The following is a 25,274-nucleotide window of genomic DNA, read 5'->3' on the forward strand; positions in this document are numbered from 1 at the left end:
GTAAAGTTACCGATGGACGAAGACGAAAAGAGGGGATGCCTTCCGAGGCATCCCCAAGCTTAGGCTTTTGGTTGTCCTTGAATTTTATCTTGTAGTGCCATGGGAATCCCCAAGCTTAGGCTCTTGCCACTCCTTATTCCAAAATCCATCAAATCTTTACCCAAAACTTGAAAACTTCACAACACAAAACTCAACAGAAAATCTCATGAGCTCCGTTAGTATAAGAAAACAAACCACCGCTTCAAGGTACTGTAATGAACTCATTATTTATTTATATTGGTGTTAAACCTACTATATTCCAACTTTTCTATGGTTCATACCCCCCGATACTAGCCATAGATTCATCAAAATAAGCAAACAACACACGAAAAACAGAATTTGTCAAAAACAGATCAGTCTGTAGCAATCTGTAGGTTTCAAATACTTTTGTAACTCAAGAAATCCTACCAAATTAGGACGACCTAAATAATTTTTATATCGATCTACTACAGTTGGAATTGGTATTTTATCGCTTTGTGGTTAAAAATGAAAATTATTACCGTGAGCGCATACTTTCTGTTTTTTCAGCAAGATCAAACAACAATCATCCAAGAAGATCCTAAAGGCTTTACTTGGCACAAACACTAACTGAAACATAAAAACACAATCATAACAGAGGATAGATGAATTATTTATTACTAAACAGGAACGAAAAGTAAGGAACAAAAATAAAATTGGGTTGCCTCCCAACAAGCGCTATCGTTTAACGCCCCTAGCTAGGCATAAAAGCAAGAATAGATCTAGGTATTGTCATCTTTGGTATGTAATCCATAAGTGGCTCCCATAATAGATTTATAAGGTAATTTAATTTTCTTTCTAGGAAAGTTTTCCATGCCTTTCCTTAATGGAAATTGGAATCTAATATTTCCTTCTTTCATATCAATAATTGCACCAATCGTTCTAAGGAAAGGTCTACCAAGAATAATACAACATGTAGGATTGTAATCTATATCAAGAACAATGAAATCTACGGGCAAATAATTCCTATTTGCAACAATAAGAACATCATTAATCCTTCCCATAGGTTTTTAATGGTAGAATCCGCAAGATGCAAATTTAAAGAACAATCATCAAATTCACGGAAACCTAACACATCACACAAAGTTTTTGGAATTGTGGAAACACTAGCACCCAAATCACATAAAGCATAACACTCATGATCTTTAATCTTAATTTTAATAGTAGGTTCCCACTCATCATAAAGTTTTCTACGGATAGAGACTTCTAATTCAAGTTTCTCTTCATCAGATTGTATTAAAGCATCAACGATATGTTTGGTAAAAGCTTTATTTTCACTATAAGCATGAGGAGAATTTAACACGGATTGCAACAAGGAAATACAATCTATTAAAGAACAATTATCATAATTAAATTCCTTGAAATCCAAAATAGTGGGTACATTACTATGTAAAGTTTTAACCTCTCCAATCCCACTTTTACCAATTTTTGCATCAAGTTCTAAAAACTCCGAATCATTGGGATGCCGTTTAACTAAAGTTGACTCATCTCCAGTCCCATCTTTATCAAGATTCATATTGGAAAACAAAGATTTAATAGGATACACATCAATCACTTTTAGATCTTCATCATTATTATCCTAAAAACTAGAAGAACACGCTTTCATAAAGCAATTTTTTTAGCACGCATCCTAGCAGTTCTTTCTTTGCACTCATCAATGGAAATTCTCATAGATTTGAGAGACTCATTGATATCATGTGGCGACCCGACCCGAATGGATCAAGCCTACTGTGCTCGGGTGTCATCCCTGGATCAGTAATGCTGACACCACACAGTACATCGAAGGATTTATAGCAAAGTGGCAATCACACACTTATTACATCGTTGTCTCAAAAGAGAACTTATTACAATAAATATGGCTTAAGGCCATCTAATAACGATAACAGCGGAAGACTCGGAAGATAAATGGGTCCATCAACTCCAACGGCATCACTGAGTATAGAACCACGACCTAAAAGCACCTTACTCGTCGTCTGAAAAGTCTGCAACATGAGAAGTTGCAGCCCGAAAACGGGTCAGCACATGGAATATGCTGGCAAAGTAACACATAGAGAGTAATGGGATGAAACAGCTATACTATACGCATATATGGCTGGTGGAAAGCTCTATGGTTACAGTTTTTGCGTAAAGCCAGTTTTTCCCTACTGCAAAGGAATAAATTTATTTAACTATCATGGTGGTTGTGAAACATCGAGAATGGTTGACAACATTCCGATCCCAATTAAGTGAACAATTAAAACCCAACAACATTAATTAGAGTGACATGTTGAGATTCACATGATATTCAAGTACTAGATACTCAAGTTGTCCATAACCGGGGACACGGCTAATCATGATTAGTTTGTACACTCTGCAGAGGTTTGCGCACTTTCCCCCACAAGACTCGATCGCCTCCGTTGGATTTCTCGCACTACATGGTGTTTGAGAAGACGGATGACCGAGACATAGCCTTTCAGAAGCGCTAGCACCTTATGATCGGGTAGACCGGTACACCTACATCCCCTACATCTGCTAGTCTACCACTGTAAGAGTTCGCACAACTTAGTCAACTATGCCAGAGCCCATAATGGCCTGTGGCTGCACACGGTAGTTTCTAGCATGAAAGATCTTATGATCCCTTTGAGCCTGGGTGGCGGTCCAAAATAAAACAGGCAAGTCCTGATAGACATCAGGTGCCTCAATCCACCCAGATGTGTGTTTAAGTTGCCACCTTAGATAAACCATTAAAATTATCAACTCACATCTGTCATGGATATCACTCACCCAATCCACGTCTACTAGCATAGCATGGCATAATAAGCAAACGTAGAAGTAACTCCCAAAGGTTTCATAGTAATACAGGTGATAGGTACTACCTCATCTACTTCCCATCCCACAATTTAATTAGATCCTAATCATGCAATGTGAGAGGATTGATCTAATGCAATAAAACTGGGTTGTAGAAAAGGTATGATCAAAGTGTTACTTGCCTTGCTGATGATCCGCGAGACCTAGGGAATCGAAGTAACAAGCGGCGCAATCCGGGTGATCTATCGCAGACAACCAACAAGCATACAATAAGTACTCATCTAATGCACAGGTAAAACTTGAACAAGAGAACGAACCAGAAAGTTCAACTTAAGAACTCCGGTTGCAAAGAAAGAACGAACCGGACAAAGAAACGGAAAACAAACGGCGGAAGAAAACAACTCGGTTCTAGCAAGTTGAAACTAGGTCAAATTTTACCGTAGCAAAAGCTTGTTCAAGTTGATTAGACGGAACGGCGGTTTCGAGACGAAACTCCAGCCGCTTGAATCACCTGATTCCGATAAACGAGCGAGAAGAAAGACTAGAACGAAGATCGGATCTGAGATCACGATCGCGGAATAAATCCGATGAAAAAAGAAAACGAAGAATGGTTAAACGAACAGGCGTCGTTAACCGGGAAAAATCGGTGATCACGTTCATTGAGACGAACGGTCCGAAAGAAGAACGAAAACCGATCTAGGGTTTTCGGAAAAGAAACCGAAAAGAAAAACCGATCTAGAAACCGGAACGGTTTAGAAAAGAACCGGAAAGAAAACGAATCGGAAGATAAGAAAAGAATCGGAATGGTTTATAAGAAAAACCGAACCGAGGGGATAAAAAGAGAGGCGCGGCTACCTCGGGAGGCGGGCTCCGGGCGACGACTAAGGGCGGCTAGGCGGCGGGGGCGGCTAGGCGGCGGCGGCTTGGGGCTGCGCGCTGCTGCTTGCTGCAGCTTAGGAGGAGAGAGGCTTGGGTTTTTGATGTGAGGAGAGGGGGGGGGGTAGAGGGGTATTTATATTGGTGAGGGGAGGGGGTTTCTTGGGGTAGGGGACAAGAAATAGAGTAGGAAAAGGAAAGAAAAAAGAGGAAACGGAGTAGGACTAAAGTCCTACTAGGACTCCAAAAGGGGCGGCGGCGGCGGCCTCCTGGCGCCTGGTGCACGCGGCGCGGGCGATGGCCTGGCCGGCCGGCTGCTGGCTGGGCCTTGGCCCAGGGCGCTGCAAGATTTTTTTTAAATAGTTCCATGCGCAGAAAAACAAAGGAAAAAGAAACTAAACGAACTCCAAAAATTCTAAGGTAAATTTTCCCCGACTCCTAAAAATGAGTCGAACAAAATGAACTTTTCTTCGGGCCTAAAATGCAAGTTTTGAAAACGCACATTTTTCCCTATCCAAACAAAAGGCAAAATAAACTCCGACAAAACCAATGATCCTCTTTTCGAAATTTGAGAAACTCAAATATGAAAATGACGAAATCTCCAACTCTCTTCGAGGGTCCTTGAGTTGCGTAAAATTTCTAGGATCGACCAAAATGCAAGAAAATATGATATGCATGATGATCTAATGCATAACATTCCAAATTGAAAATTTGGGATGTTACACATCATGCTTAGGTGGAATAGATCTAAGTTTCAAGGAATCAACATCAAGAGAAATTCTATCCACGTTCCTAGCCAACTCATCAATCTTAGGCAATTTTTCTTCAAGCAAAACATTGAAATTCTTTTGCGAAATCATAAATTCTTTAACACTAGTATCAAAATTAGAGGGCATCTTATTAAAATTTCCATAAGAGTTGTTGTGGGAATTACCATAATTATTAGAGGAATTACTATGGAAAGGCCTAGAATTAAAATTTCCTCTATATGCATTGTTACCAAAAAATTTCCTACCAAAAAATTCACATCCATAGATTCATTATTATTCTCAATCAAAGTAGACAAAGGCATATCATTAGGATCAGAAGAAACACTCTTACTAACAAACTATTTCATAAGTACATCCATCTTTCCACTCAAAACATTGATCTCTTCTATCGCATGAACCCTTTTAGTAGTTGATCTTTCGGTGTGCCATTGAGAATAATTAACCATAATATTATCTAGGATTTTAGTAGCTTATCCTAAAGTGATTTCCATAAAAGTGCCTCCTGCGGCCGAATCTAAAAGATTTCTAGAAGAAAATTTCAATCTGGCATATAAATTTTGTATAATCATCCATAAATTCAAACCATGTGTAGGGCAATTACGTATCATTAATTTCATCCTCTCCCAAGATTGTGCAACATGCTCATGATCAAGTTGCTTAAAATGCATATGTTTCTAAGAGAGATGATCTTAGCGGGAGGAAAATACTTAGAGATAAAAGCATCTTTGCATTTATTCCGTGAATCAATACTATTTTTAGGCAAAGAAGAGAACCAAGTTTTAGCATGATCTCTAAGCAAAAAAGGAAATAGCTTCAATTTAACAGTATCATTATCCACATCTTTCTTCTTTTGCATATCACACAAATCAACAAAGCTGTTTAGATGGGTAGCGGCATCTTCACTAGGAAGGCTAGAAAACGGATCTTTCATGACAAGATTCAGCAAGCAGTATTAATTTCACAAGATTCAGCATCGGTAAGAGGAGCAATTGGAGCGCTAATAAAATCATTATTGTTGGTATTGGAAAAGTCACACAATTTAGTATTGTCTTGAGCCATTGTGACAAACAATCAATCCAACACATAATCACACAAGAGGCAAGCTAAAGAAGGCAAGGGAAAAAGGGCAAACAGAAAAGAGGCGAATAAAACAGCAAGGGTGAAGTGGGGGAGAGGAAAATGAGAGGCAACTGGCAAATAATTTAATATGACGGAGAAGAGTTTGTGATGGGTACTTGGTATGTCTTGACTTGTGCGTAGATCTCCTCGGCAACGGCGCGAGAAATCCTTCTTGCTACCTCTTGAGCATGCGTTGGTTTTCCCTTGAAGAGGAAAGGGTGATGCAGCAAAGTAGCGTAAGTATTTCCCTCATTTTTTGAGAACCAAGGTATCAATCCAGTAGGAGACTACACGCAAGTCCCTCGTACCTGCACAAACAATCAAGAACCTTGCAACCAAAGCGATAAAGGGGTTGTCAATGCCTTCACGACCACTTGCAAAAGTGAGATCTGATAAAGATAATAAGATAAATAATTTTGGTAGTTTTGTTGTATAGATTGAAAAGTAAAGATTGCAAAATAAATGGCGATATAAATAGCTAGTTGACGGGAGATTAATATGATGGAAAATAGACCCGGGGCCATAGGTTTCACTAGTGGCTTCTCTCAAGATAGCATAATCTACGGTGGGTGAACAAATTACTGTCGAGCAATTGATAGAAAAGCGCATAGTTATGAGAATACCTATGCATGATCATGTATATACGCATCATGTTTGTGACAAGTAGACCGAAACGATTCTATATCTACTACTATTACTCCACACATCAACCGCTATCCAGCATGCATCTAGAGTATTAACTTCATAAGAACAGAGTAACACATTAGGCAAGATGACATGATGTAGAGGGATAAACTCAAGAAATATGATATAAACCCCGTCTTTTTATCCTCGATGGCAACAATACAATATGTGTCGTTTCCCTTTCTGTCACTGTGATAGAGCACCGCAAGATTGAACCCAAAGCTAAGAACTTCTCCCATTGCAAGAAAGATCAATCTAGTAGGCCAAACCAAACTGATAATTCGAAGAGACTTGCAAAGATATTTAATCATGCATATAAGAATTCAGAGAAGAATCGAATATTGTTCATAGATAATCTTGATCATAAACCCACAATTCATCGGATCTCGACAAACACACCGCAAAAAGAATTACATTGAATAGATCTCCAAGGGAATCGAGGAGAACTTTGTACTGAGATCCAAAGAGAGAGAAGAAGCCATCTAGCTAATAACTATGGACCCAAAGGTCTGTGGTAAACTACTCACACATCATCGAAGAGGCTATGGTGTTGATGTATGTGCCCTCCATGATTGATTCCCCCACCGATGGAGCACCGGAAAAGGCCCCAAGATGGGATCTCACGGGTACAGAAGGTTGCGGCGATGGAAATAGGGTTTCGTGGTGCTCCTGGATGTTTTCAGGGTATATGAGTATATATAGGCGAAAGAAGTAGGTCGGTGGAGCTACGAGGGGCCCACGAGGGTAGGGGGCGCGCCCTCCTGCCTCGTGGCTTCCTTGATGTCCACTCGAAGTCTCTTGGATTGCGTTTGTTCAAAAAACGATACTCGCGAAAGTTTCATTCTGTTTGGATTCCATTTGATATTCCTTTTCCGCGAAACAATGAAATAGGCAAAAAAATAGCAACTTGCACTGGGCCTTCGGTTAATAGGTTAGGCCCAAAAATAATATAAAAGTGCATAGTAAAGCCCATTAAACATCCAAAATAGATAATATAATAGCATGGAACAATGGAAAATTATAGATACATTGGAGATGTATCAACAACATACGTTATTCCCTTTGTCATGTGTATGTTACTTGCCCGAGATTCGATCGTCGGTATCCTCATACCTAGTTCAATCTCGTTACCGGCAAGTCTCTTTACTCATTCATGTAATGCATCATCCCGTAACTAACTCATTAGTCACATTTCTTGCAATGCTTATAGTGATGTGCATTACCGAGAGGGCCCAGAGATACCTCTCTGATACTCAGAGTGAAAAATCCTAATCTTGATCTATGCCAACCCAACAAACACCTCCGGAGACACCTCTAGAGCATCTTTATATTCACCCAGTTATGTTGTGACGTTTGATAGCACATAAGGTGTTCCTCCGGTATTCGGGAGTTGCATAATCTCATAGTCCGAGGAATATGTATAAGTCAGGAAGAAAGCAATAGCAATAAAACTTAACGATCATTATGCTAAGATAACAGATGGGTCTTGTCCATCACATCATTCTCCTAATGATGTGATCCCGTTCATCAAATGAAAACACATATCTATGGTCAGGAAACTCAACCATCTTTGATTAACAAGCTAGTCTAGTAGAGGCATACTAGCGACACTCTATTTTGTCTATGTATTCACACATGTATCAAGTTTCCGGTTAATACAATTCTAGCATGAATAATAAACATTTATCATGATATAAGGAAATATAAATAACAACTTTATAATTTCCTCTAGGGCATATTTCCTTCAAAAGGCATGTCTGTTGCCGACAGAGCGGACCCACGTGCCTTTTCACTTCAGTCGGCGCCTCATGGGGGGGACTGGGTTCGACTCGGGTTCGCCAGCTGTTATTTCGGCCCAAACCGGCGACGAACAAGGACTTGGGGTGCGACCAGGCCAAATTTTTCACCGCCGCCGCTAAAAAAGGCGCCCTGGGGGCATGTTGGCGGGAGTGCAGATTGTAACTTCACCTAGTGCCACCCCTAGTTGGGTTTGGAGTATTGACGACAAACTTGGTTGAGGGACTAATGTGTTGTGAGAATTGTAGGATAACACAGGTAGTAGTCCCATATTGATTCGGTTTACCTACCAGAGATGACCCTAAAAACGTGTGAAGACATTGAAGACAATGGTGGTTCATGAAGACATTCACGATGAATATTATGACATGAGAAGACATTCATATGAAGACTATGGAGTGCGAAGACATAGTTGTTTCGTAGTTTCCTTTTCTTCTTTATTGAGTCATAGGAACCACCGTACTATTAAGTGGGGTACAAGTGAACAGAGTCAGAGTGACTGAAGTGACGCTCAACAAAATCCTATGTCTTCGAGCGAAGACAATGAGAGCAAATCCTATCCAGAGTGGGATGAGTTAGCTTTACTTGGAGCCCAAGTCAAGCTATCGTGTGTGTTTGAAATACGACCGTTGGACACATGTCGGTTACTTAGTGACCCAGGGTCATTTCGGACAAATCAGGTCGGGTTGCCTCCCGGCTATAAATAGCCCACCCCCTACACAATAAATTGGCGGCTGCTCAGAGTTGGTGCACGGCTTTTGTCGTTTGAGAGCAACCCACCTCCGAAGCATTTGAGAGAGAGATCCTTGCAAGGACAAAGACCAAAACACCCAGAGCCAAAGAGTATTAGGCATCACTGAAGTCTTTCTGTCTGCATGACCTGAAGACTTGTTACACTTGAGGACTGTGAATCCTCCAGCCGGTTAGGTGTCATGTTCTGAGCACCCAAGATTCATTGTGGATCGCTGGTGAACAAAGTCTATGAAGGTTTGGAAGTATACCTTGAAGACTTACCAGAGTGATTGGGCGAGGACTGGGTGTCCTTAGCTCAAGGGGAATAAGGTGAAGACACGGTCTTCTGAGTTAAATCTCAGACTCCCAAACCAGACATACAGTTGTCACAACAACTGGAACTGGTATACCAAATCCTTGTCTTCACCAAGCAACTGGTTATATCCTTCACTTCCCTTTACTTTACAATTTGTCTTCATGAAGTCATTGCTTGTGAGGGAGTCCTGGATTAGGGGCTCTCCGGACAGCCGGACTATCTCCATTGGCCGGACTATTAGACTATGAAGATACAAGATTGAAGACTTCGTCTCGTGTCCGGATGGGACTCTACTTGGCGTGGAAGGCAAGCTAGGCAATACGTATATGGATATCTCCTCCTTTGTAACTGACCTTGTGTAACCCTAACCCTCTCCAGTGTCTATATAAACCGAAGGGTTTTAGTCCGTAGGACAACATACAATCATACCATAGGCTAGCTTCTAGGGTTTAGCCTCTCTGATCTCATGGTAGATCTACTCTTGTAACAAACATATCTTCAATATTAATCAAGCAGGACGTAGGGTTTTACCTCCATCAAGAGGGCCCGAACCTGGGTAAAACTTCATGTCCCTTGCCTCCTGTTACCATCCGGCCTAGGCGCACAGTTCGGGACCCCCTACCCGAGATCCGTCGGTTTTGACACCGACATTGGTGCTTTCATTGAGAGTTCCGCTGTGCCGTCGCCACAAGGAAGGATGTCTCGTCCTGTCTTTAAAGACGGCACTATCGCTGAGGGAGGTCTCGCCATCGGCGAAACTCTCCGGCTAGGTGGTTTTCTTATGACCGCCTGTTCGGCCGCTGCGCCGACGATGACTTCTCGGGTCATTGAAAGCAATCTTCACATCAACTCGGAACTCGCCGAGCAGTTAGATCCAATGGAGCTCTCTTCCCTGAACGAGCTCTTGGATCGTATCGCTGCCCTCGGAGTCACTATAGACTATGATCAGATTGGGCCTAAACCCGATCTAAGAGAAATTAACTCTCCCCAGGCCACCCATCACATTGCAGTGCTGGAAGAACAATGCGGCAAAACTTCATCTATCTTAAGGACTAGCTACGTCCGGATTCCCGATCCCTCCAAGCCGGATACCCGCGGAGGGGAGGATGCCACTCAAAGCCTGAAGCCAGAATCAGGCAGCGGGCCAGATTTACCCGAAAACATCCAAGAATCCAAACTTTCGAGTTCAGAAACTCCATGGCCACTGAGCCTCAGATTGGGTGAGGATTCGGATTCAATTCCACACACCCACCCAAACATACGCGATTTATCCGAAATTAGGCAAGAGCCCGCAGAAACAGTACACCATTACTAGGCCAGATTCCTCCTGGTCAAGAACAAGATAAAGGACTGCCGCGAGGAAGATGCAATTTCACTCTTCTGCAATAATTGCACGGACAAGGGAATCCTCAACGCCATAAATCGTCGCGAAATTACACGCTTTGCCGACTTGGTGTCCATAGTACGAAAGTACTGTGCGATGGAAAGCGCCTGGAAAACCAAAATAAAATTTTAGGATAATCCGGCCCTGAATACAAACCCAGTCCGAAATAAAAGGGTGCATTATCACAATACACCTGGGTTAACTACCAAAAAGCAAAAGCCCTCTACGGGGCAAGGAACCGTACTGGAGGGATGGCTCAACGGACCCTACAAAATTCATAGTACAGCGGATGCGATACTAACGCACAGCCTTAGAGCATGCGGGATACTCCGGCAGCTGGCCAAAAGTGATGAGGATCTACTCCTCCCAAAAACCATAGAGCACCACCCCGAGGACAATAGTACGGTCTTAACGGTCTTCGAGACCTTCGCGTCAAATAAAAGACGGAAGCGAACACTCCGCAGCACGTCCGAAATCTGCCACATAGCAGAAACAAATCCTTGGAGTGACACGGCTATTACCTTCAATGCCAGTGACGAACCTAAATTCCGAACAGCCCGAGTACCAGCCGCACTGGTCCTCAGTCCAATCGTGGACGGCTTTCGACTCACCAAGGTACTCATGGACGGCGGCAGCGGATTAAACCTCATCTACGAGGGAACTCTTCAAAAGATGGAAATAGACTAGAGCCGCATTGAGAAAAGCAGCACAACCTTTAGAGGAATCATCCCCAGTCGGGAAGCACGCTGCGCCAGAAAAATCACACTAGACGTGGTATTCGGCATGCTGGATAATTACAGGTCCGAAGAAATTACATTCCAAGTGGCCCTGTTCAGCAGCGGATACCATGCTCTATTAGGGCGGGAGGCGTTTACAATCTTCCAAGCCATACCCCATTACGGGTACATGAAGCTCAAAATGCCCGGGCCCAACGGAATCATCACTCTTGTTAGTGATCCGGACATAGCACTCTCCGCCGAAAATAAGACAGCTGCACTGGCCCTTGAGGCACTATCCGAAGCCCTAGCGGCCGAAGAACTAACTGCGCTGTGCTCCATGGTGAACAGGGACGACGTGATACTCGATAAAAGATCCAAGTCCACCTCCTTTAAGCCGGTGGACGAAATAGTCAAATTCCAAGTCCATCCAACGGACCCTACAAAAACAGCTTCCATCGGGGCACAATTAAACCCTGATGTTGATGCTGCACTGCGAGAGTTCCTACGCGAGAACTGGGACATTTTTGCCTGGGACCCTTCAGACATGCCAGGAATCCCACGCAGGCTGGCTGAACACAGCCTAAATATCCAAAAAGGATTCAAGCCAGTCAAGCAGGCTCTTCGAAGTTTCTCCGAGCCTAAAAGGCAAGCCATAAAACATCCGGACTGGCTAGCAAACCTGGTGATGGTGCCAAAGAAGGAAAAATCCTGGCACTTGTGCGTCGATTTTAAGGACCTTAATAAGGCCTGCCCAAAGGATCCCTTCCACCTCCCACGCATCGATCAAATCATCGATGCTACCGCAGGACACGATTCATTGTGTTTCCTTGACGCATATTCTGGCTACCATCAAATCAAAATGGCAGAGCCAGACCAATCCGCAACGGCATTCATCACACCATACAACCCATTCTTCTTTAACACAATGCCCTTCGGGCTAAAAACGCCGGTGCAACATATCAGCGCATGATTCAGACATGCCTGGCAAACCAGATCGGCAAAACAGCGGAGGCATACGTGTATGACATGGTCGTCAAAACCAAGCATGTCGAAACCCTAGTAGACGACTTGAGGGTCACATTCGACAACCTCCGAACATATGACATCAAGCTCAATCTAGAAAAATGCGTTTTCGGCGTACCCGCAGGAAAGCTCCTGGGATTCATCGTCTCCAGTAGAGGTATTGAAGCTAATCCGGCCAAAATCCGAGCGTTGTCACAGTTGGCTACCCCAACTGACCTCAAACAAATACAAAAATTAATTGGATGCGTGGCGGCTCTAAGCCGCTTTATCTCCCATTTGGGAGAAAAGGCATTACCCCTTTATCGCCTCCTACGGCGCACCGAACACTTCGAGTGGACGGACGCCGCCACGGCCGGACTGAACGAAATAAAAGCCATATTGGCAACAAACCCAGTCCTGGCCGCGCCAAACACAGGTGAACCAATGCTATTATAGATTGCGGCAACTCATCAAGTAGTAAGTGTAGTGCTTGTCGTCGAGCGAGAAGCGGACGGACACAAATTTCCCCTTCAAAAGCCAGTGTACTACATGTCCACAGTCCTTACCCCATGCAAATCACGGTACCCGCATTATCAAAAGATAGCGTACGCGGTATTTATGGCATCCCGGAAGCTGCGACACTACTTTCAAGAGTGTTCGATAACGGTAGCCTCGGAAGTACCACTTAACGATATTATAAACAACCGCGATGCGACGGGCCGGATTGCCAAATGGGCCATCGAGCTCCTCCCATTCGACATAACCTACAAACCACGGCGAGCTATTAAATCGCAAGTTTTGGCTGACTTCGTCACTGAATGGACGGAAGTCAAACTCCCTAAAGAGTACGACACATATTCAAACTGGATAATGCACTTTGACGGCTCCAGAATGTTGGCTGGTCTAGGGGCTGGCATCGTTTTGACGTCCCCAACAGGAGACACCACCCAATATGTACTGCAGATAATGTATACAGACTCCAACAACGCAGCCGAATATGAGGCCCTTCTCCACGGTCTCCGGATGGCAGTATCCATGGGCATTCAACGCCTAGAGGTGCGCGGGGATTGAAACCTTGCGATATCCCAAATAAATGGAGACTTTGATGCCAAGGATCCAAAAATGGCCGCTTATCGCAATGCCGTCCTAAAAATGTCAGCTCGGTTCGAAGGGCTCGAATTTCACCATGTGGCTCGGGAAAACAATCAGGCGGCGGATATCCTCGCCCGCATTGGCGCCAAACACGACGCGGTCCCTCCCAACATTTTTCTGGAAAGGATTTTCAAGCCATCCGTAGCATGGGAAGTGGACACCGGTAACAACAGTGCGGACCCGGCCAAAATACTTGATACCGAACTCCCTAATGCAATCGGAGGCTCCGCCACCAAAATAACACAATCAACCCATGAAATAATGGCCATTATTGCCCCGTGGATAGATCCATTCCAGGCCTACTTAACTAGACAGGAACTCCCGAAGGACCAAAATGAGGCACGCTGCATAGTGCGGCGATCAAAGGCCTACAAGGTCCATGAGGGAGAATTATACAAAAAAGCGATACCGGAGTCCTTCAACGGTGCATCTCCGAAGAGGAAGGACGGAACCTTTTGGCAGAAATTCATGCCGGACTCGGCGGTCATCACACCGTAGCCCGGGCTCTTGTGAGCAAGGCCTTCCATACAGGATTCTATTGGCCAACGGCCCGGGCAGACGCACAGGACTTAGTCCAGCGTTGCGCCGGTTGCCAGCTCTTTGCAAATCAAAGCCATATGCCACCCACCGCCCTCCGAACAATCCCCATTACATGGCCTTTGCGGTCTGGGGGCTTGACATGGTTGGACCCCTTAAAGGTGGAACCCACAAGAAAAAATACTTATTCGTCATGGTGGATAAATTCACCAAATGGATAGAGGCCAAACCGGTTAAAACAGTCGAATCCGAACCGGTGATAGATTTCATATCCGGGGTTGTACATCGCTATGGCATCCCCCACATCATCATCACTGATAACGGCACGAACTTCACGGCCGACGAGGTAAAACTCTGGTGCAGAAAAATGGGCATCAAGCTCGATTATGCTTCAGTCTACCACCCACAAACCAACGGTCAAGTCCAACGAGAAAATGGTCTTATAATGAGCGGCATTAAACCCAGACTAGTGCGCTCCTTAACAGAGTCTGACGCACTGGGTAGAGGAGCTCGACTCCGTACTCTGGGGGCTGTGGACCACGCTGAATCGTAGTACCAGATACACACCATTTTTTTATGGTGTACGATGCAGAGGCAGTCCTGCCCTGTGACATAATTCATGACTCACCTTGAGTGCGCATGTACGAAGAAAGAGAGGCCGAGCTCGATCGGCAGGACAGTCTGGACACCTTGGAGGAAGAGCGCGATGTAGCCAAAGCCCATTCCGCATTTTACTAGCAACTGGCTCGCAGATACCAAAGCAGAGAAGTACGAGCCAAAACTTATAACGTTGGCGAAATAGTTCTCCGGCTGCCGGATAAGAAAAAGAACAAGCTAGAGCCCAAATGGGAAGGTCCCTTCATCATCGACCAAGTTCTGACTGGCGGAGCGTACCGACTGCAGGATGCATCGACAAGTCGACTCGAGCCGAACCCATGGACCGCAGCCAGGCTCCGAAGATTTTACGCCTAGCACCAGACTTTATGTTAGTCCCCTCCCTTTGTTCATTTTCTGCACACGCGTCGTTTGTCTTGTTTCCCTTTCTTTCTTTTATTCCTCTAGGCCTTCAAGGGTCACGTTGTGCCTCACTTGTACATTACAGAGGTGCTAGCCATACTATCTTGTAGCGACCTGACCCGAATGGATCACGTCTACTGTGCTACGGTGTCATCCCTGGATCAGTAATGCTGACACCACACAGTACATCGAGGTTTTATAGCAGAGTTTCAATCACACACTTATTACATCGATGGCTCAAAAAGAACTTATTACAATAAATATGGCTTAAGGCCATCTAATATCGATAACAGCGGAAAACTCGGAAGATAAATGGGTCCATCAACTCCAGCGGCATCACTGAGTATAGAATCACAACCTAAAAGCTCTCAATCATCGTCTGAAAAGTCTGCAACATGAGAAGTTGCAGCCCGAAAACGGGTCAGCACATGGAATATGCTGGCAAAGTAACACATAGAGAGTAATGGAATGAAACAACTATACTATATGCATATATGGCTGGTGGAAAGCTCTATGGTTACAGTTTTGCGTAAAGCCAGTTTTTCCCTACTGCAAAGGAATAAATTTTATTTAACTATCATGGTGGTTGTGAAACATTGAGAATGGTTGACAGCATTCTCAATCCCAATTAAAAGTAATTAAAACCGAATAACATTAATTAGAAGTAACATGTTGAGATTCACAATGATATTCAAGTACTAGATACTCAAGTTGTCCATAACCGGGGACACGGCTAATCATGATTAGTTTGTAAACTCTGCAGAGGTTTGCGCACTTTTCCCCACATGACTCGATCGCCTCCGTTTGTTTTCTCGCACTACATGGTGTTTGAGAAACGAATGACCGAGACATAGTCTTTCAGAAGCACTAGCACCTTACATGTGGGGTAGACCGGTACACCTACATCCCCTACATGTGCTAGTCCACCCCGTAAGAGTTCGCACAACTTAGTCAACTATGCCAGAGCCCATAGTAGCATGTGGCTGCACACGGAAGTTTCTAGCATGAAAGATCTTATGATCCCTTTGAGCCTGGGTGGCGGTCCAAAAAAACAGGCAAGTCCTGATAGACATCAGGTGCCTCAATCCACCCAGATGTGTGTTTAAGTTGCCACCTTAGATAAACCATTAAAATTATCAACTCACATCTGTCATGGATATCACTCACCCAATCCACGTCTACTAGCATAGCATGGCATAATAAGCAAACGCAGAAGTAACTCCCAAAGGTTTCATAATAAACAGGTAATAGGTACTACCTCATCTACTTCCCATCCCACAATTTAATTAGATCCTAATCATGCAATGTGAGAGGATTGATCTAATGCAATAAAACATGGGTTGTAGAAAAGGTATGATCAAAGTGTTACTTGCCTTGCTGATGATCCGCGAGTCCTAGGGTTTCGAAGTAACAAGTGGCGCAATCCGGGTAATCTATCGCAGACAAACAACAAGCATACAATAAGTACTCATCTAATGCAAAAGTAAAACTCGAACAAGAGATCGAACCAGGTAGTTCAACTTAAGAACTCCGGTTGCAAAGAAAGAACGAAAGGAACAAACGGCGGAAGAAAACAACTCGGTTCTAGCAAGTTGAAACTAGGTCAAATTTTACTGTAGCAAAAGCTTGTTCAAGTTGATTAGACGGAACGACGGTTTCGAGACGAAACTCCAGGCGCTTGAATCACCTGATTCCGATAAACGAGCGAAAAAGAAAGACTAGAAAGAAGATCGGATCTGAGATCGCGATCGCGGAATAAATCCGACGAAAAGAAAAAGAAGAACGGTTAAACAAACGGATGTCGTTAACCTAGAAGAATCCGGTGATCACGTTCGTTAGGACGAACGGTCCGGCGAACGGTCCAAAGGCAACTAAATCGGAGAAGAAAACGAATCCGATCTAGGGTGTCGGAGAAGAAAACCGATCGAAAAACCGATCTAGAAAACCGGAACGGTTTAGAGAAGAAAAGAATCGGAACGATTAGAAGAAAACGATCCGAGGAAAAGAATAGATGTAGCGCGGGGCAACCTTGGCGAGGTCTCCGGCGAACGGGGCTCCGGCGGCGGCGGTGTTGGGCGGCGGCGGCGGTGGCGTGGGTGAGGGGCGGCGGCGGCGGTGGCGTGGGTGAGGAATTTGACTAGGAATAGGAATAGAAAAAAGGAAAGGAAAAGATCTAGAAATAGAAAAGGAATATACGGAAGTAGGACAAAAGTCCTACTAGGATTCGGTAGAAACAAGAGGCGGCGGCGGCCTCCTGCGCCTGCGCCTGGCGCGCGGCTAGCGATGGCCTTGGCCGTAGCCTTGGCCGGCTGGGCCTTTGGCCCAAGGCGCTGGACTTTGATTTTTTTAACTGGTTCTCGCGCAGAAAAAAAAACAAAAAGAGATCTAAACGAACTCCGAAAAATCTAAAGTAAATTTTCCCCGACTCCTAAAAATGAGCCGAACAAAATGAACTTTTCTTCGGACCTAAAATGCAATTTTTGAAAACGCGCATTTTTCCCTATCCAAATAAAATGCAAATAAACACAGGCAAACAAAAATTGATCTATTTATTATATCTTCATTTTTCCTATATTTTGGGAAAGTCATATTATTCCCTCTCTCATATATTTTGATATCGGAAAAATTATTGAAGACAAAATAAATAAATCAAATGATCCTCTTTTCAAAATTCGAGAAAACTCTCAAATATGAAAAATAACGAAATCTCCAACTCTCTCCGAGGGTCCTTGAGTTGCGTGAAATTTCTAGGATCAACCAAAATGCAAGTAAATATGATATGCATGATGATCTAGTGTATAACATTCCAAATTGCAAATTTGGGATGTTACAAACCTACCCCCCTTAAGGTGAATCTCGCCCTCGAGATTCGGGTTGGCTAGAAAATAGGTGAGGGTGGTCCTTGAGCAAATCTTCCTCTCTCTCCCAGGTGGCTTCATCCTCTGAGTGGTGGTTGCACTGAACTTTGCAAAACTTGATAACCTTGCTGCGAGTAACTCTACTAGCAACATCGAGAATCTTGACTGGCTTCTCCTCATATGTTAGGTCATCCTTCAACTGAATCGCTTCGAGTGGCACGGTATCTCTTAGCGGTACCTCCGCCATCTCGGCGTGACATCTCTTCAGCTGAGAAACATGGAATACATCATGAACTCCTGACAGTCCTTCTGGTAATTCCAACTTATAAGCGACTTCTCCCATACGTTTCACGATCTTAAACGGTCCAATGAAATGCGGTGCTAACTTTCCCTTAACTCCAAAGCGCTTAACTCCTCGAAGTGGGGATACTCGAAGGTAAACTCTGTCTCCGGTTTCGTAAACTGTCTCCTTGTGTTTAGAATCTGCGTAGCTCTTCTGCCTGGACTGGGCTACCTTGAGCCTATCGCGAATCAACTTAACTTTCCGTTCAGACTCCTTAATCAAATCTGGTCCAAAGAATTGACGGTCTCCAACTTCGTTCCATGACAACGGTGTCCTGCACCTCCTTCCGTATAAAGCTTCGAAAGGGGCCATCTTCAAACTGGTTTGGTAACTGTTGTTATAAGAAAACTCCGCATACGGCAAGTTTTCGTCCCAACTAGATCCATAATCTAGTGCACAAGCTCTCAGGATATCTTCCAAAATCTGATTGACTCTCTCGGTCTATCCATCCGTCTGTGGGTGAAAAGCTGTGCTGAACTCTAGTCTGGTTCCTAAAGTTTCATGCAACTGATTCCAAAACTTTGAGGTAAATTGGGTTCCTCTATCTGATACGATACTCCTCGGAACTCCATGCAAACAAACGATTCTAGTCATGTATATCTTTGCCAACTTAGCACTGGTGTAAGTGGTCTTAACTGGAATAAAATGTGCTACCTTTGTCAAACGATCAGCTACTACCCATATCGAGTCATAGCCTGCTTTTGTCCTGGGTAGTCCTGTGATAAAATCCATGCCTATCTTATCCCACTTCCATTCGGGTATCGGCAATGGTTGTAACAATCCTGCTGGCTTTTGATGTTCTGCCTTTACTCTCTGACATACGTCACAAACTGCTACATACGCTGCAATATCCTTCTTCATTCCAGTCCACCAGAATGTTTCCTTCAAATCCAAATACATCTTGGTATTCCCTGGGTGAATTGAATATGGTGAATCATGTGCCTCTTGCATAATCATCTTCCTGATCTCCGGGTCATTGGTCACATAAACACGGTCCTCAAACCATAGGGTATCGTGCTCATCCTCACGAAATCCATTTGCTTTTCCTTCGCTCATTCTCTCTTTTATAGAAGCAATCTCCTTGTCAGATTTCTGAGCTTCTCTGATCTTATCCATCAATGTTGACTGAATCTCCAATGCTGCTACATAGCCTCTCGGAACTACTTCCAAACATAGCTCACGAAGGTTTTCTGCTAATTCCTTTGGTATTTTCCCCGTCACTAGGGTATTGACATGGCTCTTACGGCTCAATGTGTTAGCTACTACATTAGCTTTTCCGGGATGGTAATGCAATCTCATATCATAATCCTTGATGAGTTCCAACCATCTCCTTTGTCTGAGGTTCAACTCCTTCTGAGTGAAAATGTACTTCAAACTCTTATGATCCGTGTACACCTCACAATGATTTCCAATGAGGAAATGTCTCCATGTTTTCAACGCATGCACTACGGCTGCTAACTCCAAATCATGCGTGGCATAATTCAACTCATGAGGCTTCAGTTGTCGTGATGCATACGAAACAACTCTCCCTTCCTGCATAAGCACTGCTCCAAGTCCTCGACGTGAAGCGTCACAATACACCTCATAATCCTTGGTCTGATCTGGCAAAATCAATACCGGTGAGGTAACCAATCGTTTCTTCAACTCCTGGAAACTAGCCTCACACTCCTCAGTCCATTTGAACTTAGTATCCTTCTTCAAGAACTCCGTCATAGGCTTTGCAATCTTTGAGAAATTCTCAATGAATCTCCGGTAGTATCCTGCGAGTCCAAGAAAACTTCGGATCTCTCCAACTGTTGTTGGTGCTTCCCATTCGGTTACGGTCTCAACCTTTGTGGGGTCAACTGCTATACCTTCTCCGGATATAACGTGTCCGAGGAATCCAACTTCCTTCAACCAAAACTCATATTTGCTGAATTTGGCGTATAACTGATGTTCCCTTAGTTTCTCCAAAACCAAACGCAAATGTTCCTTATGCTCCTCTTCATTCTTTGAATAAACCAGGATGTCATCAATGAACACTACGACGAACTTATCCAAAAAATCCATAAACACTTTGTTCATCAGGTTCATAAAATAGGCAGGCGCGTTAGTCAATCCAAATGACATAACGGTATACTCATACAGTCCATATCTTGTGGTGAATGCTGTCTTAGGTATGTCCTGCTCTCGAATCTTCAACTGATGGTACCCTGATCGCAAATCGATCTTGGAAAACACTTTAGCTCCTTGCAATCGATCAAACAGATCGTTGATCATTGGCAGTGGGTACTTATTCTTTATGGTTACTTCATTCAATCCCCGATAATCAACAACCATCCTTAATGATCCATCCTTCTTTTCCACTAGAAGTACGGGTGATCCCCAAGGCGAAGAACTTGGGCGAATGTAACCTTTATCCAATAACTCCTTAATCTGATTCTTAATTTCCACCAAATCCTTTGCTGGCATCCGGTACGGTCGCTTCGATATTGGGCCTGTACCTGGCAATAACTCAATCAAAAACTCAATGTCTCTATCCGGTGGCATGCCTGGTAATTCCTCAGGAAATACATCAGGAAAATCCTTTACCACTGGTACTTCCTCCTGCACAACTCCTGTTAGGCAATTCACTTGTGTCCTGTTTGGCACATGCCGGGATACATACTTGATCCTTCTTCCTTCTGGTGTGGTAAGCAAAATTGTCTTACTGGCGCAATCGATGTTTCCTCCATACATCGACAGCCAATCCATACCAAGAATCACATCCAGTCCTTGGGATTCCAGAATAATTAAATCCGTTGGGAATACATGCCTTCCTATACTCAATGGTACTTGGAAACATCCTTGTCTGGCCATGTATTCTACTCCTGGCGAGCTTACTAGCATAGGTGTTTTAAGAATCCTAGTGGGCAAGCTATACTTTTCCACAAATCCCCTTGATATGTATGAATGCGATGCACCAGTATCAAAAAGAACGAGTGCAGTAAATGACTTAACCAAAAGCTTACCGATTACTGCATCGGGCTGATCTTCAATCTCCTCCACATTAACGTGGTTCACCTGTCCCCTATTGAAAGGGTTCGGCTTCTTCCCAGAGCTCCCATTGCCATTTCCATTCTGGCCTTCAGGACATTCATTGGCATAATGTCCGGCCTTCGAACACTTGAAACAGGTGACTTGACTCAAGTCTCTCTTGGTTGGGGTCGATGGGGTGGTCCGGTTCTAGCCGTTGCTTCCTCCATTCCCATTACCATTCTTGTGGCCATTATGGTTGTGCGAGCTACCTCCTCCATGGGTGTGCTGAAACTTAAATCCCGGTTTAGGGGTAAAACGGGGCTTCTGCTGGGCTCCAGAGTTATACTTCCCCTGTCCATACTTCCTCTTACGGTTCTCAATCTGCTGTTGCTTCCCTTCAATCATGATGGCACGATCTACCAACTCCTGGTAGTTGTTGAAACTCGCTACCATCAACTGCATGCTTAGTTCATCATTCAGTCCTTCCAGAAACTTATCCTGCTTAGCTGCATCCGTAGCAACGTCATCTGGGGCATAATGGGCTAGCTTACTAAACTCCTCCACATACTGGCCAACAGTCCTTCCTCCTTGGCGTAAGTTGCAAAACTCACGCTTCTTTATGGCCATAGCTCCTGCTGAAACATGGGCAGTGCGGAAAGCTTGCTGAAACTGATCCCATGTGACAATGTCAACTGGGTAAGTGGCTGTGAAATTCTCCCACCATGCTGCCGTGGGTCCGTCAAGCTGGTGAGCGGCAAACTTCACTTTCTCACCATCCGTGCATCCTGCAGTGGTCAACTCCCTTCCTATCTTGCGGAGCCAATCATCTGCTACTATTGGCCCGGTGCTACTGGAAAACACCGGTGGATTTAGCCTAAGAAAACGGGCTAAGTGGTCAACAGGTGGTAGTGGTGGTGGTGGGTTGTTGTTGTTCTGCTGGTTCTGGACTAACATCTGCATCAATTGATTCTGCTGCTGGATCAACTGAGTGAGCTCCGGTGGAAATCCATTGTCACGTCTCGGAGGCATCTGAGGGTTTAGAAAAGACGAGAATTGAGAATAGAATGAGGTCTAAAGGGAAAACACTACCCATATGCTCATGAGGCAAATGCACACAAAATCACTTCAATCAATCAAACAAGGGCTTACAAATGGTCTAACTATCGCAAAAGTGCTCGACTATAATGTTTTACATGGGGGAATACTACTACTATCTGGTGGTCATCTAGAAATTTGAACCGGTGGAAGACTCCATGATATCTGCTCCAGCTTCGTCTTCAAAGTTGGGTTCACTTGGATCCGAATCGGTGTCGTCGATGATGATGTAGTTGTCCGGACATGCGACGTACTCGTTGTCCTCCTGGGATGCTAACTTGCTCTTGAGTTCTTCAACCTCCTGCTTAAGATCGCAATTGTGCCTTGCTAGAGCTACGATCTCGTCCATGTAGTCCTTGCGTGTAGACTTCAGTTCTCCTTCTAGCTCGATGATCCTTGCCTTTGCATTCTTCAACTCTATCATATCATTGCACATCTGGTTCTCGTGGCGTCGAATGTGCTGGTTTAACTCCTGGATGAAAGATGCAATGGGTCTATCCTTCTTGGTGCTGACTAACTCCCATTGTTCATCACGGCGTCCGCAAATCTGGTAGATAGTGTCCTTGAGGTCTTCTTGATAAACTTCTCCAATGCGTCCTATGGTGATATGAGCTGCCATGCTCCTTCCTAGACTCCAGGTTGGTGCATTGAAAACACTATCTATGGGCTTCGTGATTGGCGCGAATGTCCTCCCCGGAACGTGAGCTTGAATCTTCCAGCGCTCCTCTTCAGGCAGAGTGGCGTTGAAGGTTCCCGTGAAGCTTGGTAATCCAATGTTCAGGTACTTGGTGACTTCCTTCAGGTGAAATCCAAAAGGTGTGCCTTCATCCGGTTGAGCGTACTTAATCTTCGCGTGCGTCATCCTAATAGAGTAGAAAAGATGAGGAGTTAGAAAATGAGAAGAGAAGGGTGATCTATGGCTTTAACTTAGTGGTCGTGTCCTACAGTCAGCGTGTGCTCTGATACCATCTCTGTAGCGACCTGACCCGAATGGATCACGTCTACTGTGCTACGGTGTCATCCCTGGATCAGTAATGCTGACACCACACAATACATCGAGGATTTATAGCAGAGTTTCAATCACACACTTATTACATCAATGGCTCAAAAAGAACTTATTACAATAAATATGGCTTAAGGCCATCTAATATCGATAACAGCGGAAGACTCGGAAGATAAATGGGTCCATCAACTCCAGCGGCATCACTGAGTATAGAACCACGACCTAAAAGCTCTCAATCGTCGTCTGAAAAGTCTGCAACATGAGAAGTTGCAGCCCGAAAACGGGTCAGCACATGGAATATGCTGGCAAAGTAACACATAGAGAGTAATGGAATGAAACAGCTATACTATATGCATATATGGCTGGTGGAAAGCTCTATGGTTACAGTTTTGCGTAAAGCCAGTTTTTCCCTACTGCAAAGGAATAAATTTTATTTAACTATCATGGTGGTTGTGAAACATTGAGAATGGTTGACAGCATTCTCAATCCCAATTAAAAGTAATTAAAACCCAATAACATTAATTAGAAGTAACATGTTGAGATTCACAATGATATTCAAGTACTAGATACTCAAGTTGTCCATAACCGGGGACACGGCTAATCATGATTAGTTTGTAAACTCTGCAGAGGTTTGCGCACTTTTCCCCACATGACTCGATCGCCTCCGTTTGTTTTCTCGCACTACATGGTGTTTGAGAAACGGATGACCGAGACATAGTCTTTCAGAAGCACTAGCACCTTACATGTGGGGTAGACCGGTACACCTACATCCCCTACATATGCTAGTCCACCCCGTAAGAGTTCGCACAACTTAGTCAACTATGCCAGAGCCCATAGTAGCATGTGGCTGCACACGGAAGTTTCTAGCATGAAAGATCTTATGATCCCTTTGAGCCTGGGTGGCGGTCCAAAAAAAACAGGCAAGTCCTGATAGACATCAGGTGCCTCAATCCACCCAGATGTGTGTTTAAGTTGCCACCTTAGATAAACCATTAAAATTATCAACTCACATCTGTCATGGATATCACTCACCCAATCCACGTCTACTAGCATAGCATGGCATAATAAGAAAACGTAGAAGTAACTCCCAAAGGTTTCATAATAAACAGGTAATAGGTACTACCTCATCTACTTCCCATCCCACAATTTAATTAGATCCTAATCATGCAATGTGAGAGGATTGATCTAATGCAATAAAACATGGGTTGTAAAAAAGGTATGATCAAAGTGTTACTTGCCTTGCTGATGATCCGCAAGTCCTAGGGTTTTGAAGTAACAAGCGGCGCAATCCGGGTAATCTATCGCAGACAAACAACAAGCATACAATAAGTACTCATCTAATGCACAAGTAAAACTCGAACGAGAGATCGAACCAGGTAGTTCAACTTAAGAACTCCGGTTGCAAAGAAAGAACGAACCGAACAAACGGCGGAAATCAAACGGCGGAAGAAAACAACTCGGTTCTAGCAAGTTGAAACTAGGTTAAATTTTACTGTAGCAAAAGCTTGTTCAAGTTGATTAGACGGAACGGCGGTTTCGAGAAGAAACTCCAGGCGCTTGAATCACCTGATTCCGATAAACGAGCGAAAAAAGAAAGACTAGAAAGAAGATCGGATCTGAGATCGCGATCGCGGAATAAATCCGACGAAAAGAAAAAGAAGAACGGTTAAACGAACGGATGTCATTAACCTAGAAGAATCCGGTGATCACGTTCGTTAGGACGAACGGTCCGGCGAACGGTCCAAAGGCAACTAAATCGGAGAAGAAAACGAATCCGATCTAGGGTTTCGGAGAAGAAAACCGATCGAAAAACCGATCTAGAAAACCGGAACGGTTTAGAGAAGAAAAGAATCGGAACAATTAGAAGAAAACGATCCGAGAAAAAGAATAGATGTAGCGCGGGGCAACCTTGGCGAGGTCTCCGGCGAACGGGGCTCCGGCGGCGGCGGCGTTGGGCGGCGGAGGCGGTGGCGCGGGTGAGGGGCGGCGGCGGTGGCGTAGGGCGCGGGGTGGCGGCGCGGCGCAGTGA

This window comes from Triticum dicoccoides, chromosome 6A, assembly GCF_002162155.2.
Source record: "Triticum dicoccoides isolate Atlit2015 ecotype Zavitan chromosome 6A, WEW_v2.0, whole genome shotgun sequence".
Lineage (NCBI taxonomy): Eukaryota > Viridiplantae > Streptophyta > Magnoliopsida > Poales > Poaceae > Triticum > Triticum dicoccoides.